Source organism: Dipodomys ordii, unplaced genomic scaffold, assembly GCF_000151885.1.
Source record: "Dipodomys ordii isolate 6190 unplaced genomic scaffold, Dord_2.0 Scaffold77, whole genome shotgun sequence".
Classification (NCBI taxonomy): domain Eukaryota; kingdom Metazoa; phylum Chordata; class Mammalia; order Rodentia; family Heteromyidae; genus Dipodomys; species Dipodomys ordii.
In genome coordinates, this window is record NW_012267293.1 from 4358618 (window position 1) to 4369106 (window position 10489).

General features: G+C 40.5%; 1 protein-coding gene across 1 annotated transcript in view; it reads left to right on the forward strand.

Moving 5' to 3' along the window:
- The window catches only part of Park2 (parkin RBR E3 ubiquitin protein ligase), a 1020418-nt gene that overhangs the window by 605683 nt on the left and 404246 nt on the right, over positions 1-10489 (forward strand). The window lies entirely within an intron of this gene.

Genomic DNA, 10489 nt, shown 5'->3' on the forward strand with positions numbered 1-10489 from the left:
CCCAAAAAAAAAAAAAAAGAAACATAAAATCTCCCGCCTCTTCTCATCCACAGGATGCGTAACACAGGGAATTAGCACAATTTGTTTTTCAAAGCTTTGCTCTTTCTCTCCTGGCACCTGGCACTCTTAAACATTGTAAGTTACTGACATTTTCCCTGTCTTCCAAATATTAATGCTAACTGTCTCTGTCACCGTGTGTTACCATAACAAAATAGTAGGTGGTTTATAAACAATGTAATTTACTTCTGACAGTTCCATAGGCTGGAAGCCACGGTCGCAGAGCCCGCGTGGTGGTTCCCAATGAGAGCTGTCTGCCTGCTGTCTTGTATCTGCATCCAGCAGAAGCAACGCACTAATCTCATTCTTGGGGGCTCCTTCTTCACAGTCCAACCATGTCCAAAGACCCCACCTGCTGACACTGCCCTCATGAGGCATGCATTACCCAAACACCTTTGTCCCTAATAGCAAACTCTCCTAAATGCAGCTCCATTCATTCTTTCCTTAATGATGATTTACAGATAGCTCTTCTTTTCCTTTTCTTAATAATTGTTCAAGAACTTCATCACATACATTAAAATAACTTCATCAGTAACCTTTATTGAGATGTTTACTATTATTTATTTTTGTGATTTCAAATTCTATTTACTTATTTCCATTACAGAGAAAAGTTTGTTAATATTCTCAAAAACATATACTTTGTAATGTAAGATTTAAAATACGTGTATTCTACATTAAAACTTGCCATGTTTCCCTTAGGCATTCTCTGTACTCCATTTGATTAACAAAAGTAGAGTCTATTAGCACCTTCTCTTTTATTAGTGTTACCTGTCTTTCCTTCTATAATAGTTGTAAATTTTATTCATCTTACCACTTACATTAATGTATTTTCTTTATTCTTCCTGATTCTCTAGCATTTTTCAATTTCAATTTGTGTGCTTTATTTTCCTGTATGTCAGATTTCACTGTGATGTGTTCCCAGTTTTTATTGAGACACTTTGTATTCCTCTTCAAATGTATGTGGTTACAAGTAGGTTTGGAGAATTCATTCACTTCTTATAAAATGTGACTGCCAGATGGAGACGGAAATTTTTCAAATAGTGGTTAATAGTCATTAGCACATTATAAGACAATCCCTATATATGTATATATCTTCAATTTAACGTATGCTATTTACCAACACAAAATAAAATTTTAACTTTTCTGCCTGCCAGTTATTCAATGACAGGTGGACTTTAGAATAAGTTGATGTATATCAGAGGCCTGTATATGAGAATATGGAAATTGTCTTTTGAAGAGGAACAGAAGGTTGGAGGGCCTTTCTCTAAGATGTCAGCTCTTCCTGCTCCTGGTGTTAACTGCTATGGCCTGCTCGGAGAAGAAGATTCTCCATCACATTCCTATAGAACAGTTACTTTTGAACAGTTTCTAAAATAGACAGCATTATTTAGCTCCCATTTGCACGACTGATTAGCTGAGTGGGTTAGAGAAGCTATTGGTTACTCTCAGCCCCCTTCTCTTCATTTCAAATAGGAAAATCACAAATCTCAGATGGGTTTTTCTTTCTCTTAAAGTTGTGAGGAGAAAATGAGATCTGCAGAATACCACACACAGTTCCTGGCACAAAGTAAATGATTGAGAAGGTAATGTAACTGCACCAGTCCATCCTCACCCATATCAGCAGCAAGCAAAGAAAGAACATAATGACATAATGCTTATTCTCTCCAACGGAGTTGCCTCAAATACCTTCCAAGAGGAGTTAAAAGTTTGGGAAGGACTCTTAGAGTGTGTGAGTGTTTTTAATCATATGTTAGTGCTTTGATGGTAAATCACTACATCTTAGACTAAGGAAAAGGAAACTGGTTCTTTCTTCGGATATCAATCTGTAAATAAATAGGGGTTTCTAAAGATATTTTTGAACAGCATTTCCCTAAAGTCAAACACATGCTATTCTATTCAAATAGAGAGAGCATAGCTTCATCTTAGGTCACCACGGAAACCACCACATGTTTAAACGCTGCTGGATATAAATTTATGTGGTTTTGCTGCATTCATCATTCAGTATGGAAAATTTCTTATAGATACAAAATTTTCATTTTGGTCATTCTCCTTTGGGTTCACTGTCTTCCTCTGTGGGATGTGACACTAGATATTACAGATGGGACCCGTACACTGGGCTTGCACAGTTTACCTTTCACAGAAATAGATGGGCCCATCTTCTTGCTTGTTAACGGTTTTCAAATGCAAATCTAGTTGGGTACCAGGTACCTATAATTCAAGCTGCTCAAGAGGCTGAGATAAGAGGATCATGGTCCAAAGCCACTATGCACAGGAATGTTTGTGAGACTCTTGTCTTCAATTCGTCACCAAAAGGCTAGAAGTAGAGCTAAGATTCAAGTAGCAGAACACCATCATTTGGGGAAAAAGCAAAAGGAGAGCACTCCTGGTCCTGAGTTCAGTCCTAGTGCTGGTACTCCAAGGAAAAAAAAATAAGCACACTTAATGTTTGTGAAAAACTGCTCAGTAGAATGAATTTTGAATCCCTCATTTTCTTTTACATCTTAAAAATTAGCATACTTGAGATTTCACCCTAAATGCAAATGGCTTTTCCTTCTTGGCTTTCTCTGAAGAATGAGGCTTTTATTCCGCACTAAACTTGTCTGGGCTTGCCCTGAAGATTCAATTGCCAGCCTCGTTTGGTAAGATTATTTTGGCCATCTGACTATGAAATTCATTCTGACTTTTGAATTCCTAAATTCCACCCATGGATTCAGAGTGTTTATGGAAATCTTTCTATGTGTCAGATACTTGAACTGCTAGGCCTATGGATTGAGTAAGTCAGATTGAATCACAAACCAGGAGGAAACACGCTTTTCAAAAAGAGTTGCAGTCAGTTATGACGGTGATTTTAGGAGGACAGGGACAAGGTTTCTAGGAGAAAGATACTGTGCTTAGTTCATAATCGTGGTGCGCTGGTTTATTTATTTTCTTAAAGTAAATGTACTGAGATTTGTGAACTTAGAGCTCCCAATTAGAAGTTTAAGGAATTCCGATAGTTTTAGTGAGATTTAAGTTACTCATGCAGATCACACAGTTGATCATTTCTAATAACGACATGCAATTGTGTACCATTACATGTCCATTGTGCCCAGAGTCAGGTGAGGGTGACTCTTCTAGATACCTCCGTCACCAAGACATGTCCTGCTGGTATCTGAGACCCCTTCCTACCTTCAGCCCCGGGCAACCACAGATCCTCCCTCTGCTTACCAACAGCTGGGGTTTCTAATAACAATGTCACATAAACAGAATCAGGCAATATGTCCTCTTCTATTTGGCTTCTTTAGTGTAATCTTGAGAATTTTGAAAAATAATTACTGTATGTAGAAGTCTTCTTGGCAAGCAAATGTCCCCGTGTGGACGTGTCCTACGTTTATGCACACACCAGGGACGGGCATTTGTGTTGTTATGAACTGTGCTGTGAACATTCTGTACAAATCTGTGTGAGGAACTTCGCTTTTCATTTTTCTCCGTTGATAGCTAGGGCAGGAGTTGCTGCGCCTGACGTAGGCTCCTACGTTAGTGTATGTTCTAAGTGTTAGGAAATTCCCTCTAGGTTTCCAAGTGACTTTATAATTTTATACGAGGCGATACTAAGAGATGGGCTCTAGTTCTTCTACATTCTCAGCAAGATTTGGTAAAGCAATCCATCTGTGTCTCTACATGGATGTAAAATAGTTTGCTAGTAGAGTTTTGCTTTGCATTTTTCTGTCTGCCCGTCATGAAGCCTCTTCACGTGCTTATTAATCATTTGGCATATATCCTTTTCTTTGGGGCTGTACTGGAATTTTTGAACTCAAGACCTCCTGCTTGCATTATTCACCCTAGCTAAGATATGGAGCCAACCTGGATGCCCCTCAGTAGATGAATGGATCAAGAATTCTATGTCTTCATCGGAAAGAATGACACTGCCCCTTTTGTTAGGAAATGGAAAGACTTGGAAACAATTATATTGAGTGAAGTTAGCCAGACCCAAAGAAACATAGGTCCCATGGTTTCCCTTATTTGCAATAACTAGTATATTCTTACTAGACAAGCAGAAAAGGTCAAAATCTATGTACGTATAACCATATAAGATGATGCTAAGTGAAGTGAACCCCAAGATAGGGACACAGAGGTTTTTTCTTTATCACTGTTGTTTTCAATGTACTATATGATTTTTTTCTTTTGTATGTTCTTCCCCTATGGCATAACCCTGTTTTCACTGCATTTGATGTCAGTGCCCTGCATCTTGTATATACACTTCTCTAATTTGGGAAGGGGAAGGGAAATAACAAAATGCTGAAACAAGGATACAGGTTGACCCATTGTAACAATGAGATGTACAAGACACTATGTTGAAAACAAACTTTACAACTTGGGGTGTGGTGGGGGTGGGGGGAGGGAGGAGTTGGGGAGGTCTTGCTTTCTGCCTGGATCTTGGTTGTATATTTTAGGTTTCCCACTGCAGTGGGAATGACAGGCTTACGTTACACACCCGCACCCTGCATCTTTCCTCTGAGGTGGAGCTGCATGGCCTGTCCTGCCCGTGCTGGTTTGGAACCAGGATCTCCCACATTGCGAGAGGGGGCCTGGGCATTGCTGTGCCCAGCTACGGGTGGAGGAAGGGTCTTGAAAACTTTTCTACTGAAGCTGTCCTGGAACTCTGATCCTCCCGTTCTCAGTTCCCAAGTCACTGGGATTGTAGGTGTGAGCTCTGCTCCCAGCTAGTTCTGTGTGTTTGGATATTCAAGTTCATTGCCTAATTATAGCATGGCATTTATTGTGCCATTCTCTGGTATATCTGTAGTACACATACAAATTAGGTTGTCTTTCCTTAGAAGTAGAGGAATCTACTCCACTGAGCTCTGAACGCCTCTCTGTGGGGTACAAATATAAGGCATCATGGTCACAAAAGCTGAGAGAGATTTATTTAAAATGCCATGTTGTGCATAGAAAATAAAATTCTAAATACAGCTTTTGGAATCAAAACCATTATTGTTCTCCCATTTGGCTCGCTATTTTATGGTATGTATTTGTTGATGCTCCATGAGTTACCAAGCATAAAAGCCACGACTCTCAAAAGAGATCAGGCTAGCTCTCCGTGCACCTTTCCCGCAAGTAAGTACTTAGTATTAATTATGATTAAAACAATAACTCTTTAAGAAAGCATCAGTAACTCAGATTAATCAACTGCTTTCCAGGCAGGCACTTCCTGGGCTCCCGAGGGTCTTCATCAGGGAACTGTGGTAATGATTCTGTTTTGCACAATGCTATTGTTTCCGCAGTAAATATGTGAATTGATTACCCAGGAGTCCTGGCCAGGCGGGATGTACTGTTGTTTGGCTTTATTCTTTATTATGTTAGGAGTCCCTCACAGCAGGGGGCTGCTATCCACTACAGGGTCACCTTGGGACTTCTAATGTGGAAATCTAAATGAATCCTTTGTTGCTCTAAATTACAAACAGAACAACAGCAGCCTGCTTCCACGGTTATAAATGTGTATGTCCTCCTCACCAATGAAATTATGGTGAAGGGTGGATCAAACTGAATTAGCACCTGTCACAGAAATTGATAGGTCATTCTGCACTGTGATTTTATCCCCCTTTCTTCTGAGTGGTAGGGAAGCGTCAAAACCTGCATCTAGCGCTCTGCACCCGTCCTGGTGAACAGCAATTCAGATGTGGAAATGAGTCACATGTTGCATGGTTTCTGGGCAGCAGGACACAAATTGAAAAGCTAAATTTTTACAATCAGAAAGAGTTCTACTGCATGTAGTCTCTGACTATTGCTTAGTAAATTTGTGGCTATGGTAACATGCTCTTCTACAGCTAAATGTGGCCAAAATGTGCTGTCTGTGTGTGTGTCTTAGGTTTTCATACTAGCATCTGAAGCCAGAAGTTCTGATGATTTATTCACACGGCCTTATAATTTTCCTTGTCTTGTGTATGGTAAGAATTCCAATATATCCTATTATTTTCATTAGGAAACAGGGCTGAGAATGTATTTACTCAAGTGGCATTTCCACCACAAATATGAATACCAGAGTGGCTTTTACCATACTATGAATTTTTAATTAAAAAGGTAAAATCAAAAGTATGTGGCAGAAGCTTGAAGTGAAAACTGAAAAAACCTAAAATACTGACATGAATTATAGGGTGATATCATTCAGCAAGAAAGGAAATGAAACATGCCAAAGGAAAAAAATAGCTTAAAAATGGAAATGAAGAAAACAAAAAAAAAAGCAGAGGAAATAGCAAAGAAAAGAGAAGAAGCAGTAAATAAATGATTAGAGAGAAGGAGGGAAGTCTGGAGAGGCCGGGCTGCTCGCCCTGACCGGACCTTCAGGCTGCTGACCGAGACACACAGGGAATCCTGTCAGCCCTAGATGAGAATGTTTTCTCAGTTCAGATGTCAGGTGTTTTTCTTATTTGTTTCTCTTTAACTGAGCTGTGATGTTTACCTTTTGGCAATATAAATCTGTACTTATGGGATGATAGTGCAATTGAAAGTATTTTCCATTATTTATAGGCGGGAGTTGCTATTTCCAATAGCCCCATCTTCATTTTCTCATCAGATTTTTCTCAAGTGACTTTCCCCCTGTAAACTCTCCAGCAGTCATTCATTTGCTTCTGGCCCAGCCAGGCGTCTCCAGCTCCTCTCCCCTGCCGGTCCTCGGTCCTCCCTCCCCTTGCCTTTGCTCCTGTCCCCTCCCCCTCTCCTCCATTTCTCCTCTTTTTCTTTCCTTTTTTCCCTTTTCTGTCCTGCCTCTGACCAATTAGGGATAATGTTTTTCTTATCCCTAGTAAACATGTTACTATTTTCTTTAGCAGGTGATAGAGCTGGAGACAAATTTGTCTATGGTTGCTTAGTCATAACTTTTGTTACAACTTTCAGCAGTGATTTTACTTCCAACTTGCATACATTGTCCAACTTAATGGGGACATTCTTTCGCTTGTCCGTTCTTCCTTTTTGTCTCTGTATTTATATTTTGAATGGGGAGAAGATGTTTGTCTGGATGTTTTCCAGTCATCCTGGGAAGTTTTCCAGATAAAAATGCTAACGGAGATGACCCACCGGTCCTTTAAGCTTGAGTACACATCCTGCCGCAGAGTGCCACAGCTGATTGGCGTTCCTTCCGACATGGCGTGGTGTGGGTAATGGAATGGTTCAGTTCTATAAGACGTTCGAGGCCTGCTTGCCTCAGCCATGCTTTGGGTCTGTCTGTCACACAGGCAGGACAGCAGTCAATCCCCGTTCTTATTCTTGCAAAGGACAGCACAGCAGATACTATGAGACCTAACACTTTTGATATGAAAGCTTCCAAGTTTTGATAGAAATTGAAAAATCTATGTTTGCTTTCAAGCCTTTAAAATGTGACAGAGCAAATACGTTGGAGTGAAATCTGACACCCAGTGTGATTCTGTGGGAACACCAAATAATAAGATGTCATGCTACAAAATACCTCTCAGTTTCAGAAAAGTTGATTTATAAAGGTCAGAAGCCCATTTGGAGCTGACCTAACAGTCCGTGGACTCTTGGCGTGTTCTCTGGGCTGAGGTTGTACCCCTCAACCTGGAGCCTGGCAGTCCAGAGGGCCACGGCCCCCCTGAGCCACCCCTGGGAGAACCCGTTGTTCCTCAGGTTTATTACTGGGGAGACAGGACTGAGAGAAATCTCTCTCCTGCCTGAGAATGGCAGCTACAGGTGCTCATCGTCACGAGTGACAGCGTCCCTGGCTAGTGGAGGAAACGTTCTCTTCACCTTTGTCTAGAAAAGCCCCGCCATCTCCCAAGAGGGAGAATGTGTGTGTGGTGTGTGACACACTACTGCATGCACACACGGGAGTGGACAGGACGCTACCCCCTGCAGGGAGTGGCAAAGCAAAGATCCTGACCCAAAGGACCTGAATGCACTTAACTCCTTTTCTTAGGAAACATTACACGTATTGTGTTGACAGGACTGCAGTGCAGCTCTGCAGAGGTAAGAGCGGGCCTCCTCTTCCCCCCTGCCCTGGAATCCCCAGCCCTCAGAGGTCATCACCATCCACATCGTCTGCATGGACTTACAGCTACACATGCCAACCAGCGGGTAATACATGCGTGTTCCTCCTCCTTCATAAAGGGTTACGAATAGAATCTTACAGCACAGTTTGTTTTGCGACTTGTAGGTTTTTCACTTTTCCAATATCCAGACATCATCTTAGCTCACAATATATAATGCTAGCTTAATGTAAATAGCTGCACAGTATTATTATGTACATGAACTTTAACTTAGGCGATAAGATTCTCATGGGTAGATAAGCTCACATTTCCAACTTAGTTCCGTTGTTGAGCCTCCTTGCCCAGTCCTTAGTCCTCCTAGACTGCCACAGAACAGCATGCACTGTGTGGGCTGAAGAACAGAAAAGCACCTTTCAAATTCTGGGGACTGAAGAGCCTGAGCTCAGCATGCCCACAGACTGAAAGCTTACCGAGGGCTCCTCCTGGTTTTTGGGCAGCTGCTTCCTAGTTGTTAACCACCTGTGGTGGGAGAGAAGAGAGACAGAGACAAAGAGGGAGGAACAAAGGACAGGAAAGACCTCAAGTGAACTCTGGCCTCTCTTTCTCCTCCCATGACACAAATTGATGGGGTACACTAACAGTCAGACTGTAACAATGTGTGCATCTTTACATTCTCGAGTAAATCTCTATATGAGATATTGTTAGAGGTTATGTTGCTGATCAATAATGTGCACTTCGTGTTCCCTTTATGAGCTTGGATAAAAGCTGCCAACAGGTAGCTCCTGAGCATCCCTAGCACCCTACCTTCAGCTCCATTCTGCTCATCACTAAGCTTTTCCTTTTATTTCTTCACTCTGATCATTTAAATCTTTTGCAATCAAATAAATACTCTCACCCCACTGAATATATTTCAGTTGATTATCAACCACTCACATTAAATCATTGTTCTTTTGTACTACTGTTTTAGGCAATACAGAGGATTGAACTCGGAGCTTTATTCTTACTAGTCAGAAAGCTCTACTACTTGAGTCATACCTCGATTTTTGTTGTCAATGCCAGCATTTTTGTTATTTTTGAAGTAGTCTTGCTTTATGATCCCCCTACTTTCCTTGTACCTCTGGGTGAGAGGGACAGAGCCCTGCACCCAGCGTTGTGCTTCTCTGCCACTAGACTGAGGCTTGCCGTTTTCTTCCAGATGATGGAATATACTGCCTTGTAGTTTCTGAAACTAAGGTTGGATACTAACATCATTTTGAGCTTTCCAGTACTACTTGGGAGAATCCATTACAATGAGTTTTAGTTTATAATGTTTTTCTCTTTCTATATTCTTGTTAACCAAAGCAAATGGTCCTTTGATTTGCATATCTAATAATTGATGGCTTAAGAGATATGCTTTCAAGTTTGTTTTTAATACGTTTTGTCCAACATATATGACTGAGCTCATCTTTTTTGTTTTTTTTCTACTTATTTTCTCTTTCCTTTGAAGAGATTTTTTTGTGATAGCTATATAAAATCTAAATTTTAAATTAAACTCTTAGGTTTTTTTTTAAATCACTCCAAACAGAAGAATGAAATAAAAATTAGAACAAAATGCTTTTAAACTCCCTTAAATAATTTAGGGCCATTCTTTTTGTCATCAAGTAAAATTCAATACATCCGTGGAGAAGGTTGATTTGTTCAGTAGCAGAAGGTGCTACAGAGGAAGCCCCTTCCCCAAATGACCAGCAGTCTGGAAGGGGAGGGACGAACCGAAGATGTGTTGGGCTTGTACAAACAGAACCCCAGCTATAGATGCAGTGATTCTCTTAGACTAGGACTTCTATATCTGTGGTCTCTTAGCCATTAATCAGCACCAGAAGCTCTCAGGTGCTTAACAGGTATTTAATGTTTTAGAAGCAAATTGATTAAACGAAGGTGCTTTCCCATAATTCACAAATGATAAATTCCAAGCTTGGCTGTTGTAGAAATCCTTCATGTTCTAATAATCACAATGCTCTTAAAGATGTTCTCTCACTGAAGGACTGGTGTGACTCTTTTAATCTCAGCAAAGGGACTTGGAACTATGTAGTCCAGGCTGGCTCATATTCTGTGTCACTTGAGTGTTACTATTTTCAGATAAATTATTCACAAATAAATCAATAGCACAAAGTTTTATTTTAAGCAATCAAATCAAGATGAAAATATGAACATATATACCACCAGAATTATGAACAGTAGTTTAGAATAACTTAGCAAATGCAAATAGTGAGCAAAATTCCTATACAAATATAGAGCATGTTATATGTGTGTAAAGATTGGGGGTTTGCAAGTGTGGTTATTTTGCAGAAATATTTTTTAACTGTATATAGCCATTAAGATACTATTTCCTTGGGGGGGAGGGGGGAGGCTGGGAAGTGATGTGAAGGGTAAACAAAGGAGGAGGCTGCAATGCTTGGTAAGAAATGTACGCATTA